Here is a 23555-nt window from a genome sequence, read left to right as displayed (position 1 = left end):
GCATTTGCATAATGTTGGTACTGTACATTCCCTGCTGCTTTTGTGGGATCACTTTTCCGACATTTGGAGTACATGCATTACAATGGGAAGACCATATTATGAAGTTTATAAGGTACGTGGTAGGCATGATGTTGTCATGCATGCAGTGTATGCCTCATATCATATGATGTGCTATGGTACTTTCAGCTGTTTGTATTGCGCCTACATACAAGTGTGTAAAGGAGCGCTGAGGAAAGGGACGCTGAACGGAGGCCACACAGACACATTGATTCCTCTAGGCCAGCTGACATTCACAGTGCGCAGGTGAATGGGAAGGGGGAGGGCAAAGTTCAGTATATGGGAACAATATCAACTACGGCCGGTGGTGGAAAGTGGAAGGATACGTGTCCACATAAAGTGATGTCTGCACTGTTAGGGTTCTAGAAAGCAGTCTGCAAATGCGGGGGTTGGCAGAAAGCTAGTGCATGGGTGGAACTGTAGGGAGGGATGTGGCATGGGACACTGATTATAGGATGGGTAAGAAACCAGTGTACAATGCGTTTTAGCCAGGAAGTGAGCAGGGGAGAGGAGAGGAAAAAGAAGAAGTACATGGAAAGGTTTTCAGATGCTTTCACAGCCTACCATCCTTCTCCTCAAGGTCCAGGGAGAGAGACAGCATGTTGCACAGGGAGGCTGCAGCAGAAGAAATACATGTACCTTCATCTGGTTGCGTGTACAAGCAACTGACCCGGACGAAGTAGGAGGCTGAAGAGGGAAAAGATGGAGCAAGCAGATATTTAGGAAGTGAGAGTGGAAGGTATTGAGGTCCCAGGGACCAGATGTTTTCTGCATAATACACAGGGCTTTTATTTTATTGTTCGTAGTCACTGGGAGCTACTGCATCCATTTTACTACAGCAGAGATAGGATACCTGCCGTGTAGGTGAAGGACAAGTTGTGCACTCTTTTATGGATGAGTTGCTGAGGGCAGAAAGTGGAGGTGGGCACATTTGAAAAGAGACTATGGCAACAGTTCAGCGTACAAAGCACCCCACCCGTGCAGACACTGACCTTTTGGAAAGTGCCTGTAGGATGCTAAAGTACATTCAGTGGTGCATTTAGTGCCTTGTTTTTACTAGTTATGTAGTGGGTGGGGTCGTGGGGAACACATTTGTACGACTGTAGTAAGGAAAGAACAGAGTTATTGTTTTGCTAATGTAGTGTATGATATGGGTAAATAAAAATGTTGGAAGCACATACAAACAAATTGCCACTTCATGGTGGCAGATGGGAGGATCATCAGTATGCTTTTTAAAAACATAGTGGACGCTTACAAGCAGATATTGTGCACACAGGGGCACTTGTAACAGAGTTGTGCACATACTGCCAGAAAAATGTACATCACGTTGTTTTGTCGTGATGGGTGCTTATGTGGATGAATGTGCATGTATAACTCTTGCAATGTTTTACTGAAGTTTTAACTGGATGTGTTTCCCAATAACAGCACAGGTGCAGCCTAATGTTGTAACAGCACATATGAAGTGTTGTGGTGAACTGACATTGTAGGATGCTGCAGTCTTGTAGGGCATTGGTAGATGTGTGTGTCAGTACTTACAAATACATAATAAGGGTGTGGTGGCAAGAGGATAGTGGAAAGGGAAGAAGTACAGTTCATGAATTGCTGGGGAGCGGCTCTGACGGTACTTTGCGAGGCGCACATGCTATATTCTGTGCTTCTGAACATGATGGCCAATGGAAATGCGATTGTTGCAATTGTCCAATGAGGTGGTTAGAGTGTGCATCACAGGAAAAGCGGCCATATTTTGTTTCATTCCTGTGTTTAGTGAGGCGGGCAGAGTGGCAAAACGCTAAGTTTTCATAGTAGGTGATCTTTGTGCTCGATCTGCTTCAGTGTGCCGTGGAAAGAGGCCTTAATGTCAATTTGAATTTGGAGGAAGTGAAGACTTTGTGGTGCGCTGTCCCTGTATGTATTTTCAACCATTTGGTTGAAGAATGTCGACGAGTGGGCACTTTAGGTACTGTAGACTTAATGGTACTGAATTCCCCCACCTATTAGTTGCAAAGGGTTCACTTCTACTTACATAGAAAACCTCTGTTTAAAATTCAGGAAAGACAGCTACATTTCAGGACCCTCTGGAAAGATAGGGCAGGGGTCTGGTCACTCCACTCTCAAGGATGGCCACCAGCACTCCACCATAGGAACAAGCCAGCTGTTAAGCCTTCCCAGAAATAGGCAGCTCCATCCAGGTGAATTCTGAACAATCTCCCCTTGTGTCTCCTTGCAGCTGTCAGATGGTACCTTTCAGCAGCTCTCCCTTCCTCATAGTGCATTCCACCTTATATAGCAGCGATGAAACCATCAAGTTTACAATCATGGGGGAGTATCATGCAAGAGTTCTCAGAGCTAGGAAAGGACAGATTCCCTTCTCTCTCCTCCCAAGAGTCTGGAGCAAACACATGGCAGCTTCACGTGCAATCCCCATTGGTTCTCATGTCAGATTTTTGGCAAAAACTAGTTATGTGGCAAAACTTTACTCTTTTAATAGCAACTGTCATATTATATATATTTTCTGTTTCAACTAATTAGGTGGAATTATATAAAACAATAGTCAGGTCTGCACCATATTGCACGGCCATGTAGCAATTTTCAGCCATTTTTACAAAAAAGTTAAATTGTTAGGTACAGGCAATTTATTATCCATATTCTGAATTTCATCCTTCACCAGTTCGCCAACTCTTAAATTCGGGACATTTTCAAATCAGACAGGAACCTAGTTTAACTAGCCATTACAGTTCCTCAAGTCACCGGTGGAGGAAATTTATATCAGCAAAATCGCCTGGAAATTATCTAAAAAATTACACAGAAATGAAGAAAATCTGACGTATGGTTGCTGAGAAAAATGCCTAAAGAATAATAGTCCTTTTAAACAAAGGGAATCTTCATATGTGCAAATATGAGCTTACCTTCCTCCACACCCTTTTGCCACTCTGGGATATTGTTTTTATTTGTCTCTTTGAAGTTGGTTGCCTGTTTGAAGTTGGAGTTTCAGCTCATAAATAGGGAATTAATTTGCTACACAGAGATCCCCACCTGTAGATAATGAACCGGGCCATCGGTTGATGTCACAAGGCCTGTCCTCTTATCTAGAGCGAACCACTATTTCAATATGAAAGGCATCAATTTCTTGCATTTCTATCAAAGTTCAGCTCTTCTTAATTGTAGACCCTGTTGTCAAACCTACTCTCTACATTACGGGGATGCACCAGCCAGGGTCATCTTTCTCTGCACAGAGCCCAGCATTCAGGGACAACACCTTTCAGGCAGGACACATGTTATTATTGTTGTAAAACACTGGGATGTGAGCCAGGTTTTCTGTTGGGGGAAACTTTGTGGCATTTGTCCCACAGCAAGCAAATAGGGTTTGTTTTGGGCATAAATTAACTTTTCATGGCAACAAAGTGGAGGTTTCTTTTTAAATGATTTCAGGAATTTTGCATGTGAAGCATAATCTACCTTACTTTTCGTCAACACACACCATGTGTTTTCCCTGAAAATTGTATATTAGCAGGGGTACATTTTTTGACATTTAAACAGCAAACACACATGCAAAGCCGTTTTTTTATTACAATTCTGCTTTCCCTTTGGTAATGACAGGTAGGCCTTTTTTCACATGGACCTTCATTTTGGGGCCTTTGATTACACCCCAATGTTTTCATGGCCCCCATCATTGTTGGAAAAAGAAGTATAAATACTGGTTCCCATCATAGTACTTTTCTTAGTAATTCTTTGTTGCTGTCAAATGATCCAGAGTTGCTGCACGAAGACACTGCAGAGGAGTGCCACAATGATGATTTCAATAAGGGCGGGTAAAGCGCCTTCTCTCGCCAAACACAGGTACAGCCAGACTCATAGGTGGGCTGGGGATGTAAGGCCAACAACAGAAAAAATACAGTGGCCAATGGACCTCCCGGGGACCGTGACCACACCACCACCAGACCCTGAGAATGATATTGAATGCTGGGTCAATTTAGCAGGAAATGGAGTGTGCTGGTTAATGACTGGCACCTCAGAAGAGTACGCCCAAGATGGTGGCGTGCACGTCACTTGTGTAGAGCATGGGTACCTAAGGATGATGCTTATAGAAGGAAGAAGGGTTAGTTAATGGAGTATTAACTAAAGGGGGGATTGTTGGGAGGCAGTTAGAGCGCCCCAGCCAGGCAAAGAGGTTCAGGTTGAGAAAACATTATTAGAGAACAACATGATGGAAGCAGAGGGCCGCAGACAGCACATACATTGTATTAGTTAGGTTTGACACATATTAGATATCCTCATACATCAACACAGAGAGAGCAACAGATGTACGAATGCTGTGGTAGCAGAGGTTATAGGCAGAGCAGCATTAAATGCCTGGTATTTAGCTGATGTATTGTAGTGATGTATGATAGCGTGATGTGTGGCAAAGAAGGATATAAATGGAAGATGGAGTCAACCGCATAGTATGGCAACAGCAAGGTTGGTGTGTTAATTAAACAGAAGTAATGCCATTTTAGATGTTAAGGCCTAGTACACAATGAACAGAAAAGAACAGAGACCTTGGTGTGGAGCTGTTGCTCTGTTAGTTCAGCTCTAAAAACAAATCCCCTTTCCCGTTCCCCAGGTCAGAACACAAGGTCAGAGGCACCCATGCTGCACATATAACCACTAATTGTATCTAGCTGCAGGTCCTGAATGTTATAGGAGTGGAATGCTAGTTGAAAAAAGAGAAGAATTGTATTCGACCTTTGAAGGACAAAGTTATCTGTAATGCCAATGAGCCAGGCAAAGATTTAGAACACTACTGCCCTCACAGTGGGTAGACACCCCATGTGAACAGCACATAGACACACAACTTAAGCAAATACGTCCTCAAAATTCAGACTCAAGAGCGGTACTCTGGTCACATCATCCCTGGGATCCAGGACATGGAGGAGACAAGGAAACAGCATGTCTGGAATGTCTTGTGATTTGGGACAAGAGGAGCAGATGTGATTCCAATTAATTCAGTACAAGGTCGAGAGTGCAGCTCATGTGCGCCATGGCATCTGGGTTAATGAGGAAGCCTATTGTCTAATCAAATGCAGGGTTGGCCTCGTCAAGGCTCTTTGATAGCATCTGGATGAGGAGGGTGCACATCAGGTGGTGGTCCCAAGTTTACGAGCTTATCCTTAAGAACTCACAAATCACTAATTGTGTACAACAGTGATGATATAGGGGACCAGGTGTCCAGGGGAATAGGGGTAGTGTAGATGTGGCCAAACGGTCAAGGGACTCTGGGGGGGGGGGTGAGCGTGTTCTATAAGTGGTATCCAATGAGGGTGGTGGGATTATGAATTTGTGTTTTTTCTGCTATTAAGGGTGTAACATCCTGAGATAAGATGAGCTCTGTGTCAGTTTGATTCTACACTGCTGTCTGATACCCCTTTTGCATGTAATAAACCTTGTTTTCCTTGTAAAGAGGTGCAGTGATTATTTTGGTTGTTTGGATTATTTACTCTTCGGTTTTTGGGCTGCCATCCTTTCAGGTTACGGAAAAGAAGTAATCAATGACTCCAATTATTGTTATATGTCACAATGGTACTGCATGCAGTCAGAACACAAAGCTTATCAACAGGCAAGTGTGCATTTGCACACATCCCTTAACTCGTCCACACAGAGTACATTGGATATCCAAACATCAACAAAATAAGCACCTTGCTATGGATTCTACTATAAAAGGTGCATTGAAAGATTACATGTGGGCAGAGTTCTTCACCAATGTGTTCTATTAATGTCACTGACATTTGGATTCAACAATTAACAATTAGTAGAAATTAAGCAATGAAATGCATAATCCCGATGGTTTGCTTTTTTGATACTTGGTAAACTTGTATTAAAACGTCTTTTCATAGATGGCATGAAATACGTTCTACTCACTGAATACGGGATTCCAGCTGAAAGACATTTACAAACACTTTGGTTTTCAATTGGGCTAATTTACTGCACAATTCTTGGAATCTTCTGGATCCAGTTAATGACAAGTATCCACTGGATTCAGTGTAGCAAATTAGTCCACCAAAAAATAAAGAAAAACAAATAGCTATGATGGAAGTTCCATTTGTGATTTTATTGTACAAACAGACTTTTCATTTTATGTTAGCTGGATATATATATTGTATTAAATTCCAAATGCCAGAGCTGTCTTTATTTAGTAGAAGCTGAAACGGGGCCATGATAGACCTATCAAATCTTACTGTAATCAGCCTTTTATTCTCATATTTTTTCACTTGAAATCAATATGCCCTGGTGTACATTCCATTTGTCTATTTCCAAACTGTGTATACTGGATTGACATGCTCGCGTATGGGTTTTGTATATCCTGTATCGTTATGAGGAAAGTTGCACTCAACCTGTCCATGCATCTACAGAATGTGCCCTGCAGGTTCCACTGTTTCCCTCCCCCCTCCAGGGAAGTCATTTCAGCAGAATGCCAGGGGTAGCGGATGTGACATCACAAGACCCTTGACCTCTGATGACATCACAGGAAGTGATGTCATTTGACCCCACCCCAAAGTGATATCACAGGAAGCAATGAAACATGACCTTTCACCCCTTGACAAAACAGGAGTGTCATCACATAGCATTTTGCCTAAATACACTATGAAAAATATGGTTACGATATTACTATAATGTGATTTACATTTTATACAAGAATGGATCTCCATATGTATGTTAAGATCAGTGTGTATAGGCCCATAGTACCAAAATACTGTGAATGCAAGCATACGCCCATGGCCAAATGATAATGATGTGTTATTATATAGCACTTGTTCAACGATTTATCTAGAAAAAATATACATACAATATCACCCAAACTGTGTTGGCACTCATTTATCGACCTCAAAAGTATGAAAGGCTCAGTTGAGGTGTTTAAGAACAGACTAAATCGGTGATTCACCCCCTGAAGTGCCCCAGAAATAAACCTTTAATGAGTTTAGAAATTATTGTATAGAATTTCAGAAAAACACATTACTTGATATTCCTATTCTTTCTTATTTAGGGTCACTGCTGAAAGTGTTAGACTTGTGGAACCATTGTTTTTTTAATTTTTTTAAGAAACCTGAACAAGAAAGCCAGCCACTCCAGAAGCAAAGAGCTACATGGTGCTGGCCGCAGCCCAGGAGCTTGCATTTATTTTAAACACAGTTTTTTACATTTATTTTTCTAGGGGTAGCAAGGTAGACCTCAGGGGTCACAGTTGCTCCCCCTGGCTACCCCTAAATGACGTTTTTGCCCCCCTCGCCTCTCTTTTCCTCCCGGCTCACTGCTGCCCGCTACTTCTCTCCTCGTTATGTTTAGGAGGAACCTGCTGCTACCTTGGATCTGCTGTGAGGCATTGTATAAATAAAGCAATGCACAACAACACGAGGAGAGAAGGTATGCTGCTTCACAGATTCACTTTTCCCATACAAAGTGCTGCTGCTACTGGGGCTCAGGCTAAATTCCAGAATCTAGATCAAAAACTGAAGAAGCTAACCTGGTGGCACGAGAGAGATTCCAGAGCTGCGAGGGCCATTCTTCCAAGAAAACGCTGCTACGATTATGAACCAAGGCACGCTGTACATTGCCCCACTATGGTGGAGACCCTGTTGACACAAGCCACTCAGTGCTCAATAACAATGTTTCCTACACTCAGGGAAGTAACATGTAGATTTTGGCAGAACCAAGCTCAGCGAACAGGACAGTATGTTATAAGGACAGCTGCTCTCTTTTAAACCTTGTTGATATTCTCATATAAATCTAATTGAGTGCAGGTTTTTAAATGTTCCCTACACTCATTTACATTCAACTTGTTGTGTTCAGTACTTGGGTTTGCATTCTTAAATTGATCTGCTAACTGCATATATTTCAAGTATGTGTGTATGACCTCGTTGTTACACTTGCAAATGTCAGTGCCTGCTGGCCCACAGAAAAATATTTTTCTTTGCTTAAATAAAGCTGAGGCCAATGTAATGTAAGTGCTCTTGTTTAGCACCCTTCTTGTAGTGTCTCTCTAAGAACAAAGGGGGGTCATTGGCGGGAGAGTGCTATAGGCAGCTACACAACCTGTGGTGTTGATGGGTGCAGGTCGGAAATGCGCAGTTTATTTGTGACAATCTGCTTTCCAAGATCAGATAGACTGCATCGCTGTGGGTCTAGTTAACCGTGAATGTGGGAGTGTGTGATAGGACTAAAGAGGCACCAGGCACCACTTAGAAGAATTGCAAAACCAAAATCAGTGAAACTGAACTATTGTTATACACGAATTTGTTGGAAACTATGTACAGCGATTTCCAGAGTTATCAATTCAAGATATCAATGAGGAATCCACTGCTGTGTCAGGAACAGTTTTATCAGATACATGTCTTAAGCCTTTCTCTAGGAAGACGCTTAGAGAGGGGAGATTCCTAACTATGAAAGCATAGATCTGTTTATATAGAAGCTGAGGTTGAGTGATTGGCATCTAAGAGGGGCTATAATGAAAGTGTAAACAACTTTATATGCTTAACCTTGATGTGGGGACCAATGATGTGGATGGCCGTACCTTTGGCAACACAGACCAGGAAATACAGAGCCTAACTTTTGGAACATCTGCCCCACCTAAGGGGAACTCCACACTAAGGGCCCAATTCATGGAAGCGTTTTATAATGGTGCACTCCCATAGGAAAATGTTCTGTGAATCAGCCGCTAACACTTTAAATACTAAAATTCAGTGACAATCATGGCCTATGATATAGAAAGCACCATGGAACACCATGATCGACACCTTGGACAAATTCATCAAAATTCTTGAAAGAGAATTCAATCGCAACCACATGAGTGGAATCCAAACCAGGAGGCCTGTGAGTGGACATGTCTATTTTGAAATACTTCCATTGAAATGAATGAATTATTCTTAGCTTATGAGAAGCAGTGGGTACTTGGAGAACGTAATGTGGAGAATTCTCGAAAAAGATGGCCATGCTATCCATGAAAGACCACCTGAAGAGTATCTTACGATAAGGAAATTGCAAGTGGATATGCTAGATGAAGAACCCAATATGGATCCGCCCTCTAATGTTAAGAGGAGACAACTCTGGGTGAACATCTAGTCACTCGCAGAATCTCGTTAGCACACAGACACAGGGTCACTTGTGAGTGACAAGGGACAGTCAGCTGAGTGAGCAATCCCCACAAGACAGAGCTATGGAAAAGGGAATGATGACATTCCATAACATGTACGTTCCCCAGATTTAGTGAACACAAGGTCACATCTATAGGATCGCATGATTACCGTTTCAAATTGATTTCAGAATCAAGGCCAGTGTAAGCGTGATACATTTCACCCACAGGCTACCCTGCTGGCTGTTGTTGTGTCCAGTGTCGCTTAGCTATCTGCCGATGCTTTTGCAAATTCCCACTCTTGGTTGAATATAAGATGTGACTGATTATCCAAAGGGAATGGCGCTGCAGGTGTGAAGCGAGGCATTTGCATACGGGAAGAAACGTCCAATGGATATTAACCAGACCAAAATCCCAAAAGGGTGGCTGTGTCTCAACTTCTCAAAGAAATTAAATGAAGATAGAATAATTTCACGTCTTGCAACTCACAGTGTGCGAGGTGGAGGGGTAGTTGTTTTTCCAATGGGCATTTTCAACACTGAATCCTGCTTTTGATATGTGTGCACACAAGGGCTACAAACGTGCTCTTAGAGAAAGAAGTCACCTGAACTCATAGCCTGTGATAAAATGTCCGGGACTAATAGCGAAAGGTCTTCCTCACATGAATAATTTCCAATCAATGACCACCCACAAGGGTAATGACTGATGAAAATGCGTACTCCGTCAATGGGACAGTCTACTGGGATGTGCCCATTGTGTCGAAGGGGATCGTTACTATGAAATCTGTGCAGTAAATGTCATGGAACATCATTGGATTGGAGAATACTGTAATTCTACAGGAAAGATTGGCCCTTTAATGACCTTATTATAATGGGTAGGTTTGCCACTTTGCAGCAGCTACACAAAAAATGCTCTGCGACGGGAATCTGTAACATGCATATCAACTTTATGTAGGTGCTACTGCCATTCTCACATATTTTGCATCTTCCACTCTGCTGATAGTTATGTTGATCACAACTAGGATTGACAAACTCATTATTGTCAATTGCTGCAATGCTCACAAGACAGAGATCGAGAGCACTGGACTGAAGGGTATCTGCTTGGTACTCTGACATCCGAAAGAAATAATGGTGGCACACCCCACAATTGTTTTGGAGCTATTGTAGGGCGGTTGTATATGAATTGTTTGTTTTACAACTGTTCGAATTACAATTGACCTTTTCACAATTGACCAAATTGTGAAGGTCAATTGTAACATATATGTGGGGGGAAACCCCCCACAATCCCCCACCCAACGCCATCCCCCCCAAAACCATATATATATATATATTCAGTAAAAAAACTTTGTTAAAGGGACGTTATGGTTAAGTTGCGCTACTAAAAACCTATGAAATTCAGTGAAAAACGTTGTTAAAGGGACATAATGGTTCAAAGTAAAACCGAAAAACCCCTGAAATTCGGCAGTTATGGTAAAATAAGCAACCATAACTCGCGCCGCCACCGTGCACTGCTAACACTAACACCCAGGACATCAAAGATGACATCACAAATGTCATTGATGACATCACTGATGACATCAAATATGCATTTACCTTTCATGAAAAGTCTGTACAAGGGATTCTTAGTGTAATGTTAATAAAAAAAGTGTCAAAGATTATTGGAATAAATATCAAGTGCTAATCAGTGCATTAAGCTATGCATTGATATAAATAGCATTCTATTATTAACTTCAATCCAGTATACTAAGGTACTCATGTAGAAACATAGGCATTGTGTGCAGCATACATGATGGAGGTGCAATATTCATAAGCTTGCCATGTTGAATATTGAAATGATAACTGTTTTCATATTAGAGTTTTGCGTACAGTGAAACTTGTGATAAGTAGGTAATAAAACCCACTTACTACATAATTGCATTATTATACACAAATCACAAAGAGACAACACCACATACAAATATGAATATACACAAGGGAATTGAAGTAGGAAAAAGAAACAGCAATAGTAGCAGAAAGTGTTCATAACCTAGCTGATTACCTTTATGCAGAGAAATGATTGCTCTGTTTCAATGCTGTTACTTACCCTATCTATATATATCACATGATGTGTCTGGACCCTAAGGAAAATAGTGTGAGTACAACATATAAAAATATGAGCATATACAGGGAAAGTACAGTAATAAAAAAACATCAAAAGTATCAGAAAGTGCTGATAAATCTACTGATAATTTTAAGGCACAAAAAGGATTGCTGTCTTTCAAGGTTGTGACTTCTCCTATGTATATGTTTCATATGATATGACTGGACCATAAGGGAATTATTCTAAGAACATACTTGAAGGTTAAGTCTACGAATATAGTAATTTACAATTTTTAGTTCCTGACTGTTACTAAAGAAAATCATGTGGCCTAGATATGTCAGGAAAGGAAAAAAGGGGGAGTCAGACATGTGATGTCATTAGTGATGTCATCAATGACATTTGTGATGTCATCTTTGATGTCCTGGGTGCTAGTGTTAGCAGTGCACGGTGGCGGCGCGAGTTATGGTTGCTAATCTTACCATAACTGCCGAATTTCAGGGGTTTTTCGGTTTTACTTTGAACCATAACGTCCCTTTAACAACGTTTTTTCACTGAATTTCATAGGTTTTTAGTAGCGCAACTTAACCATAACGTCCCTTTAACAAAGTTTTTTTACTGAATTTCATAGGTTTTTAGTAGCGCAACTTAACCATAACGTCCCTTTAACAAAGTTTATTTACTGAATTTCATAGTTTTTTAGTAGCACAACTTAACAATAATAACTTTGACTTTATGTACATATAATATGGAACATACTGAACCCTTTCTACTGAATTTGACGGTCCGCAGACATGTTTGGACAACAGTACCACCACCTAAAAACTCTGGGGAGGTATGTGGAATAGTTATATCATAACATAGGAACATTTAACAAATTCACAAAGCAGCACACGTACAAAGTATATGTAGTAATACTTAAAAAATGTTACCCATATATGTAACACACTAACCATTCATGTAAATACAATATGTTTTAAAATGGAATATACCAAAAGAAGATAAAGTGGCTTCCACCATAATTACCTCACAGACACTCCACAACCAACAGCAAGACCAGACGTATACACTACTGATTACATATCTCACCAGACATAGTAAGTGCACTTCTTTTTACTCATATATTTATAAACTTTCTATATTAGAAAAAAAAAACATATAACTTTTTTGTTTTCTCACAGAAATGTGTAGTACTCTCGACTGGCTAGAGGAGCATTTCCCACGAGAGGAAATGTTAGAAAATAGTCCACCTAATGGTACACACTTTACTATATAAACCAATTAATAAATATTATTTCGTATACATTTAACATATACATTTTTTTTATTACAGACCATACAAAAATTCCAAGCATCTCACAACAACAATCAGAGGATATCACTCTACAGCAGATTAATCAAAAAATGGACGACCTTATGCAAAATTTGATGGATTGGAAAATCTTTGTGGAAAATTATGTGAAACCCCCAACACCACACCATTGTCCAACCTGCACTTGTCCCCCCTCACCCTATCCCACGCAGTTAACCCCAAACCCTGTCTATGGACCAAAGCGTTTCAATGAGATTTCCTTCCCTTCTTCACCTGATCCCAGTTATCTAGAAATCCCTAATTCTCCTGTTTTTGTTTCCGTTTCTGCCCCACCTTCCCAGTCATAATTGTATATATATATGAAATAAAGTTACTTTTCTTATATTGTGTTGTAATTACTTTCAGTTCCTTGTGATAAAACCAATTTAGGTGTCCACAGACACCGCGGTTGTTCGGAAATGTTCGTAAAGAAACGAAAATGTAACTGTCCTGAGGACATTACATCTGTCCGTAATGTTCTCATGCAAGTTGAAATTGTTCTAAGAACACTCGTAGTGTCCTGAAATGTTCGTAAATAAACGAAAATGGAGGTGTCCTTAAGAACACTATGCCTATTCGTAGTGTTCGATAGCAAGCAGAAACTGTTCTAAGAACACTCGTGGTGTCCTGAATTGTTCGTAAATAAATTAAAATGGAGGTGTGCTTGAAACGCTGTGTCTGTACGTATTGTTAGCAAATAAATTAAACTGTGCTAAGAACAAACGGCTGTCCGTAACTGTTCGTTTTACATGTGACGCACTTTTAATTAGTTCAGGACCCGAACACTGTCCGTAGAACATCAACACGCATTCGCAAAACAATGTCCGCACATTGGGTGTCCTGCGGACGACCGCTACCTTAGCGAACATGCTCACAAAACAATCATGTGACCGCGCCCATGCTCTTCTCGTGCTCTAAATGCGGACACTGTTTGTGTCCCCGACCAGTTTAAAAGTACATTTCCAAGTAATCCACAATATTTCTCATTAAAAAATCACCAGACCACAAATCCCACATACTAATCCTAACTTTCCACATAGTTTTTGTGACTTTTTGAACCTTTTTTGATGTTCGATCTGTCTTGTGGACGGCGCGCATGTCCACGACCCGCGCACAAGCACCCCGATATAAGACCATGCCCTAGAGCGCATTCTCATTGTGTTTCTGACTATTCCACAGAGCACACTGCATTTTGCTGCATACTTTGCAGATTTTGAGATTTCCATCTCCAAGCCTATGACATCCATGGCTCGACTATTGCCACATGGTACTACATCTGCCTCAGCACCACCCCCTCCACCACCACCATTTCCCCAAGGGCCTGAAGAGGGGAACAGGAGTGAGGATACAGAGGAGGAAGAAGAGGATGACGAGAATGAGGTAGAGGAAATCCCTACTACCCGCCGTCGGCGTGAATCTTGGGTGTGGCGGTTGTTTACTGTTCATGGAAACGGTCCTAAGTCTCATGCGAACCGTGTCACCTGTAATGAGTGCAAAATGGTACTCAGTCGCGGGAAGCATGGTTCCTATAGCTTTGGGACCACTACCATGAAGCGACACCTGCGCTCATTTCACACTGGGGCCATTCGCAAGATTGTACCTTGCAAGAAGCATAGTAGGTTGATTGCCTCTACTTCATCCTCCGTTCCTGATCCTGTCACCACAAGGAACACCTCTGTGGGACAGCGTCTTCCTCAAGCTGCCTCACAGGCCATACAGAATTCTGATGACCCTTACCTTTCGAGGGTCACAGTTGTATGTGTGTACTGTGACACAGTACTCTTCAGGGGGGAGCGACTTCGAAGTGCTTTTGAGACAATCGTCTCAGAGCACCAGAAGACCTGCTCACTACCCAAATAAAACCCACTCTACATCTTCCTCTCTCAGCTCGCCCTTTCTTATCCCTTTGGTTTGTGTCCCCCTCCCTTTACCCTCCTTTCCCTCCTCTCCTAGTGTGTCGTGTATAAAAAAGAACAAAAAAAATACAAAATAACAAAAATCAAAAATAAAAATAAGGCTCTTTTCAGAGCCGCCTTTCACAGTTAAAAAATAGAAGTGAAGATACATAAAGCATAGCCATTTCCATTTCGTGAAAGTTCGCGGACGGTCCGCGAACAGAAAAACAATTGCATTGCTACCCTATTGAAACCAATGCATTTTTCTCTAACAGGAAGTGGTGGCTCTGAAAAGAGCCTTTGGGAGGTGTTTGAATGTAAAACATTTTAACTATGTAAGACGTACTTCAAAACGAATGCTGTATTTCTAAAAAAAAGGTTGCAATGCATTTTGTACATTTCTCAGAAAAATCTGATTGCCAGCATAAGTAAGATGGACTCCATCTTTGCGAAAAATGTATGTACTACGAAACTAAATATTTTCATTGTTAAAAGAGGACATGCCAAAATCTCTTAGGAAGGCACAAACAGCCTTATTAACATTACGCCTTACTTTCTCCATTTGTGGACCACATGAGAAAGAACGAAGCCACACTTGTCTCTGCGCAATCCGTGAAAAAATTATTTTAGAGTTTGGAAACATGTCCATTATCTTCTGAAGACTTCTTTCATTGCAAATTACAAAGAAATTCCAGACACATGTCCTAAACTGTTCCCTCCATAATGAATTACAATTATGTCTGGATGTTCCTCTATCTTCAAAGTTGCACAGAGAGGTAGCAAGTCCAACCACTTCATTCCACGCACTCCATGCCAGTGCACTTCCACATGTGGGAATCCAAGATCTATAGATACTCCACAGCTTTCTGCATGCACCTTCAACCAATGAATCCATGAGTCTCCCAAAATCCATACACTCTGTGTTTTGAAACACTCAGCCATAGCTATCTGTTCTTCTCTCTGCAAAAACAATATCTGAGAAAACCTCTCCTAGCACAACACACTCACTAAACTTTACTGACCAATCCCTTGCTTCATCCAATCTCATTTCCATACCTCCCCTCCCCAAATTCCCAGGATGTAATACGCGGTGTCCTAGAACTACCGCCATGTCCACGAACGTATCGTAACATGTACAGCCCTTCTACCATTACGATTTTACTCTCTGTGCCATTCCCTCATTGGATGTAGCTAAGCAATCACATGACCATCCACCAATCAAATCCAATAACTCTACATGTAACTGCATCATCATAGAGCTGTGGAAACAGAAAAATTCATATGAGGCCGGGAAGCCCAAAGGAAACACACCAACACAGGTTACAAAGGACATACAAAGCGCTTTATTTCAAAGTTACAAAATTACCAAAAGTCAATTGACATACGGATAGCTATTCGGCCCTCAGAGTAACAGAACGAACCATCAACGGTAGTTCGCCGTGTTACTGTGAGAGACCGAACATCGGGATACTTGGGTTTTTATACTTTTTGTCCGGCATTGGCCAACCCCCTCACAAGTTAACCATTCTTGGAACCAAACCTAGGGTTCATAGCCAGGTCAATCCCATAGTATATGCAATTTGATCAGTTGCACCGATACAGTTGTTCTTTTACACATGGGTCAGGGAGAGGACAAGGTCTCAGTTCGCGACCCTAACATGTAGCCTGCGGACATATTACTTATTCATGTGTGCGGAGGTCACAACGGCCAGAATCCCACTCGAAATGTCATTCGGCCTCCATTTTGTTGTTCAGGGTGACTTCCACACTGCAAGAGTACCTAAAAGGGCGGCTTAATCCAAGATGGCGATTTGCACAATACATTAAGGTCAAGACCTTGCCGCGGAATCCATGTACACAATGTTTTTAGACAACTTGGCGTAGGCCAACATACATTCAAACAATGCGATAGGAGGTATAATATTATTTCGATTTCCACAGACCCTCCTTTTGGCCTATGCCAAGTGCTAAACATCATCTCTAATACTTTCGAAAATGACTCCAGGTATTATCATCCATAGGTTCCGCATCATTGTCTGTAATATCTATAGCCATAAGGTAGTTCATAAGAACCTCTTGCAACATGAACTCTTTAGATGCTATATCTGGAGTATATATTTTATGCCCTATTGCGCTCACTGCTTGAGCACAACACCCCCCTATCATTACACATATACTGGGGAGGCATTGAAAACAACAACAAAGGAATAACAGGATCCCTAAAATAACCAGAATGACGGAAAGCACCTTCCAACCCCAAGATCGCAAAGAATCCCAAAACCAAGTACTAAGGTTCCAGTCTCCTATGGGGATATGAACTTCAGAACTGAGAGTATGCAAGTTCTGAATTGCTTTAAAAATTGTTGGAGAGGAGTCCGGTACGAAAACACAATAAGCGGACCCCACTAATTTGCATACTCCACCTCGTTCTGCCAAGATGACATCTAATGCCATCCGATTTTGAAGTGCTACCAATCTTATCGCCTTTTGCTCTAAGGTCATATTGTAGAGTATGTCCGTGGTCCGGTTGATCGTTCTCTCCAATACCCTTGCTAATCCCCTAATATTTTCTGAGTTTGCTATTTGTCCCCAAAAGGGCACAACTGATTTGGCCATGTCCCCAAATACTTGCCCAGGGGTATCTCCATTGTCGTCTCGTCGTGGGCGAGCCTTAGAAACCTACAAGGTACTAGCTACAAATACCCCGGGTAACAATATTCCTAAATAACAAGTCCCCTGCCAATCCTTGGGCAACCAGGGAAATGCTAAACTACCACAAACAAAATAAACGGGCCCTCCTACATACAGAGGCCTGTTTTCCCCAGTCAAATTTACAATATTTTTACAAGTTTCAAAATCTCCCATTGGCCTAGTGCCATTTCTCTGTACACAAAAGGGAACTGAGTCAGGACTATGATTTACAGAATAAGAAGGAGGCATGGCGTCCTTATTGCCTATCGGAGCCATTTTAAAGGAAATCACAGTTTGAAAAGGAAGAGATAGTTTGTCAGACGGCCTAATAGAAACAACGTTAGGTTTACTCCTATTTGCGAAAAGCGAGCATCCCAGGGGAGTCAATTCACGTTTCTCAAAATCATTTAAATTAGTCCCATCGAAGTTCCCTGAGATGCTATCATTCCATCGGCCAAAGAATAGTGCTCTAAGAGAGGCATAGCAAGAAGTGGTCAAAGGTAACGGATGTATATTCCATCCCAGTCCCTTGTTCCCATGTTGCGGTAAGTGAGTAAAAATCCAACAATTGCTCTTATTAAAAATGGCATGAGTAGCATTCATCACTATCATCAAAGTGTTATTATAATACTTTTGCCTATGTTGGGAGTCTCTAGGGGACAGAGTGTGGAGGTGTACAGAGGGAGTCAAAACAGTTGGTACGATCTTGGTCGGTAATAAAGGTTTCAAAGGATAGACTTCTTCGAAATACCAAAGTCCTACAGCAGCAGTTGCAAAAATAACAATAATCAAAATCAAAACACAACAGTACGTTTTCGGGGCCAAGGCACATTGTTCATTGTTCGATTTGGTCACCCCCATATCTAAAAGTCCAGTGCGGGGAGCAGCAGTGAAGGTGGCAGGCATCGTAGCTCCTTGATCGACGGCCCCAATGTTCGTTGCTGGCGACACTACGGTCGCGTGATTTCTTAGTCCTTCCCAACCCTAGCCAGCAGAATCCCTTTTTGTTCAACAAAACAAAACAATTTTCCGATCACTTCCTTTTCCAGATGCACGATACTCGTGTCGTAGTTCTATTTCCGTGGTCGAAGGTTGTACCTGATGGTACCCAAATTTGTCTGATCCAAAAGCAAAGTATCGTCACTTCCTGAGGGAAGCGACGTGTCGGTGGCGACGGAAGTCGCAGAGCTCGAAACAGTGCTTTCCGGAAGTAATTTTTCAAAAGAGTGTGGAGGCGAGATGGATTGTTCCACGAGCTCCTCAGGCTCAGAGACCTTCTCTGATACACTCACAGCGCTGTTTGCTACTCCAAGATCAGAGACTGTAGCATCAGCGAGGGGTTCTGCTTCTTCTGTAGCGTGTGGCTTCGGGTGAGGAAGTTTCTTGACGTGCGTCGCATGAATCCAGTTCTTCTTTCCAGCCACCCGCACTGCTGTCCTGGTGACCAACAGAACCTGGTGGGGTCCTCGCCAGCGAGGTGCGAGACAGGAAGACCTCTCGTAGGCCTTCACGAGGACGCAACTACCGGGCTGTATATCGTGTCCTGGGCCCGTGAACCGTACAGGTAAAGCAGCATGCACCTGGTGGTAGATGAAATACAGATTTTTAGTTAACTGGTTACAGTAATCTACAAGCAATACATTCTCCACCCCCCTCAGGGCTTTAGGTTTCGGGAGGCCCCAAATGTTAGCAGGCCTCCCCATCACTACCTCAAATGGAGAAAGCCCAGTTCTAGTCTGAGGTGTGGTTACGCATAGCTAATAACACAATAGGCAAAGCATCTGGCCATTTCAGTTTGGTATCAGCACATGTTTTTGCAAGTTTATTCTTTAAAATACCGTTGTGTCTTTCTATCAACCCAGCACTTTGAGGATGCCTAGCGGAATTAAATTGTTTCTCAATACCTAGGGCTGTACAAATTTGCAAAATTACTGCTGCGATAAAATGAGGGCCATTGTCCGACCAAATTATCCTCGGGAGCCCAAATCGAGGAAAGAATTCTTTTACCATAATCTTTGCAGTGGTCATGGCGGTAGCATCTTTGACGGGGAAGGCCTCGACACATTTACTAAAGGCACAAATAATTACAAGAACATATTTCAGATTATTACATCGCTCCATTTCAATAAAATCAAAGTGAATGACCTCAAAAGGGACAGAGGGGGGCCCGAAACTCCCCCTTGGAGTCACTGTCCCTTTTCCCACATTGTGCTGTAGGCAGATCATACAGTTCTGGATGTGCCTCTTTGCAGTTTCCAGAATTTTGTCATTTACCCAAACCTGTTCTAACATTTTCGTGATCTGCTGGGCACACACATGCGTAGGACCATGTGCCATTGTAACCATCGCCAATACATAAGAATCAGGAAGCAACCATTTCCCTTCGGATGTATCCACCCAGCACCCTTCGTCATCCAATTTCCCCATTCCTTCAGCCCACTTTCTAGATTCTTCCATCGTGGCATCAGTCTGAATATCTCGCACAGACCCAATACCTTCATCCATTATGCAAACATCTCTCATTTCCCTCGAGGTATGCATGTCCGTGCTAAGGTCTGTGGCCGTTTGTCTGGCTATCAGATCTGCAAAAGCGTTCCCTTTGCCCACATCATCTATGACCTTGCGATGTGCTGCACATTTCATGATCGCTAACCGTTTAGGGAGTGAGAGAGCCGAAAGTAATTGCACTATCAAAGGGCCATGCTGAATCTTGGTCCCATGTGAGGTCAGGAACCCTCTTTCCGACCAAAGCTTTCCGAAGTTGTGAGCCACCCCAAATGCGTACTGGCTATCGGTATATATATTTACTCTTCGCCCTTGGGAAAGTTCACAAGCTCGGGTCAACGCTATAATCTCTGCGGCCTGCGCGGAGTTATGCGAAATTCTCTTAGTTTCAACAATTTTGCTCAATGTAGTAACTGCATAAGCAGCTGTAGATGTACCATTCGAAAGTTTGAAGCAGGAGCCATCACAAAACAGCTCCCCTTCTGCATTATCCAAAGGAGTATCTATGAGATCTATCCTGCCCTTTGTTTCTTGCTCGGTGGTATACAGGCAGTCATGTGATTCTTCATCACCGCAAACAGTGTTTTGCGGGAAAGGTAAAAGTTCAGCCGCATTGAGAACACAACACCTCTTAATTTGGATATGAGGGGCAAACAGAATCAGTTCATACCTTGTTAACCGTGCAGAGGTGAGGTGTTGCGTTTGGGTTTTATTCAATAGAATATCAACAGAGTGAGGTACCATCAAAATCAAATCATGGCCTAGGACCATTCCCTCACTCTGTTTTACAGACGCGGCAGCAGCAGCAACAGCGCGCAAACATCTTGGCAAAGCGCATGCGACAGGATCAAGGGCGGAGGAGTAGTAGCTGCACGGCCTATTCTTCCCTCCGTGTTCCTGTGTTAACACAGCCAAAGCACATCCATCACATTCATGCACAAACAACACAAAGGCCTTATCATAATTTGGAGTTCCCAGAACCGGCGCCGAACATAGCGCGGTTTTGAGAAGCTCAAATGATCGTTGATGTTCCGACTCCCATGGCAGTGGCAGAGAAATGCCCTTCTTCGTCAAAGCCAACATCGGTTTTACCACTAGTGCAAAATTTGGGATCCACAACCTACAGTAGGACACCATCCCTATCAGGGCTCTGACTTCCTTCTGTGTATTTGGAACAGACATGTCAGAAATGTGTTTTATTCTTTCAGGTGTCAATCTTCTCCCCTCCTTTGACAGGAGGTAGCCTAGATAGGCAACCTCCTGACAACAATATTGAAATTTTTTAAGCGAAGCTTTGTGACCATTTTTAGCTAGATGAACAAGCAACAGTATAGTGCCTTCTTTACAGGCCTTCTCAGAATCTGCAGTCAAAAGTAAATCGTCAACATATTGAAGCAGCGTGCAAGTAGGTGGCAATTCAAGAGTGTCGAGCTGCTCTTTTAAAGCTCGACTATAAATACTGGGACTTTCAGTATACCCTTGAGGTGCCCTTGTAAATGTAAATGAGCGTCCCCCCGAGGTGAACGCAAACAGATATCTGCTTTCTTTATGTATAGGGATACTAAAGAAGGCGTTTTTCAGATCCACAACGCTGAAGTGCGTAGCCGTAGCAGGGATCATTGTCAATATCGTGGTCACATCAGGCACAATTGGGAATTGTGGGGCGACCACTCAGTTAATAGCACGAAGATCAATTATAAACCGGTATGGAATTGCATTGTCGCCTTTCTTATATGCTGGTAAGATCGGACTGTTACACAAACTACCCGTAATCTCTTCGATCACCCCACGATGTACAAAATCGGAGACAATGCATTTCAAAGCACGTTCGCCTTCAGCTGATATTTTATACTGCGGAATGCGTGGCAGTTTCACCCCATGTTTCAGGACTATTTTAACGGGCTCAATATGTAATACTCCGACATCATTGTCGTCCACCGCCCACAAACATTCCGGGAGGTAAAGGCTGAATCAAAAACTGAGAATTAGGAAGTTGCTGTGGTGAAACCGTTAGCTGTACTCCATCCGAAGAACAATGAATTACTGCATTCAATTTCTTCAACAAATTCAACCCCAGCAAATTCTCTCCACAGTTCGAAGTGAGAAGAAAGGGACAATGGTCCGTAAAGGGACCCAAAGAAACGGACACCGGTGCAGAAACCGGACAGACAGTTGGTATTCCAGAAAACCCTACGGAAACATTTGTTTGCCCTGACAGTGGGATGTTTGGAACCCTGGAATGATCAATGGAGCACTTCTGTGCTCCAGTGTCGATCAAAAACTGGTGTTTCCTATTCCCAACTAATAATTCAACGTAGGGGCCTTTTTGATTAACGGGAATAGGCAAAGGTTCCAAACCCTGTTTCGGGCAATCCTAATAAAACGGAGCCTCGTCAGAAGGAAGCTCTTCAGAAAGGTAGGCAGCAGAAGGGTGATCAAATATGTTCCTCGAGTCCATGCTCGAGGTCTGTTTTTCCTGTGAAAACGGTTGCTGGGAATCTTGCAAAAGCTGACCTCTGTCAGGGCCCCCTGCTCCAGGGCGGCCCCTAGGTCATCTACCCATACCCCCAAACGCACTGCTTGACCTCTGGTGAAGGGCAGGGCACTGTGCTCGCCAATGACCTTCCTGGCGGCAATAAGCACATTGATTAATATTTATAAGACTCAGAGGAGCATTTCCTTTTGGAATGTACTGACCTCTAGTCTGTGTCGTACCTCCTCTGGGGTTTCTAATAATTTGCTGTAATAATACTTTGGTTTTCAAATCTCCCTTTCTCTTTTCAATTTTCTCCTTCTCGTTATTAACACGGTTCTCATAGTACTGAGCCATGTGCAAAACCTCAGATTGAGATTTTGCCTGCCAAGCGCTCTCAGAGGACATAATTTGTGACTGGATGTCAGGTAACAATCCACGTACAAATTTGTCCACGAACAACCTCTTCCCCGACTCTGTACCTAAATCCTGTCCACTGAAGTCAGAAAATACCTGCTCGAATCTATTGAAAAATTTGGTGGCTCCTTCAGTTTTCCCTTGGACACAGGCCGTAAGCTTGTCCCAAATAATCCTCTTTTCTGGAATTATAGTTTTTAGTTTAGTGACAATTCTATCAGGTAAAGTAAGTATTACCTGTGGCGGTTTCTCACCAGCTGGTCTTTCTCCATCAATTCTAATCAGATTTGCCCACGTATCCCCCAGCCCTGGCACATCGTCTATTGTCCGAACCTGTTTCCATACATCTACGGGTAGGAGCACAGGAAATAACAAGTCAATGTCACTCAAGGTGAACACAGAGGACTGTAAAACGGACTCTATTTCTTTGTAAAACCCCGTCGGGTTTTTCCTAATATCGGGAACTGATTGTCTAATCGTGTTCACTTCCTGTCGTGAAAACGGGACGTGAACAAATTGCGATACATAATGTGCAGGGATATACACCGCGGGGGCACCAGTCGCCGCGTTGGCGGGGATCTCAACTTTTGGGACAAAGGTCGGAGGAACCTCTCTCATAGGCAACTGAGATATAGGTACCTCCGGCCGCTTACTAAGCAATAGAGCCAGGTCGAGCGCTAAGGCAGCTGTAGAAGTGTCGGGCGAAAAAGCCCTTTTACAAATCCCCAACAATTCTATGGGGCAACTAACCTTCTTCCTTACACATTCCTCTTGCAGGTGCTGTACCATCACCTGAATTACTTTTCTTTGCATCTCTACTGTATACTGACTATACGTGTCATACACTTCATCTGGCGGTATCGATGAATCCGAGATCCATCGAACCGCATCTTTGGTACAAATTCGTACTTCCTCAGGTGCTGTTCTTCGGCACGGAAGGAACCGTTTCTGTACATATATTCTATCGTCTTCATCATCTTCATCTCGTGA

Source organism: Ambystoma mexicanum, chromosome 9, assembly GCF_040938575.1.
Source record: "Ambystoma mexicanum isolate Mex_15411 chromosome 9, UKY_AmexF1_1, whole genome shotgun sequence".
In the NCBI taxonomy this organism is placed as follows: domain Eukaryota; kingdom Metazoa; phylum Chordata; class Amphibia; order Caudata; family Ambystomatidae; genus Ambystoma; species Ambystoma mexicanum.
The sequence above is the reverse complement of the archived record's forward strand: the minus strand, read 5'-3'. Positions refer to the sequence as shown.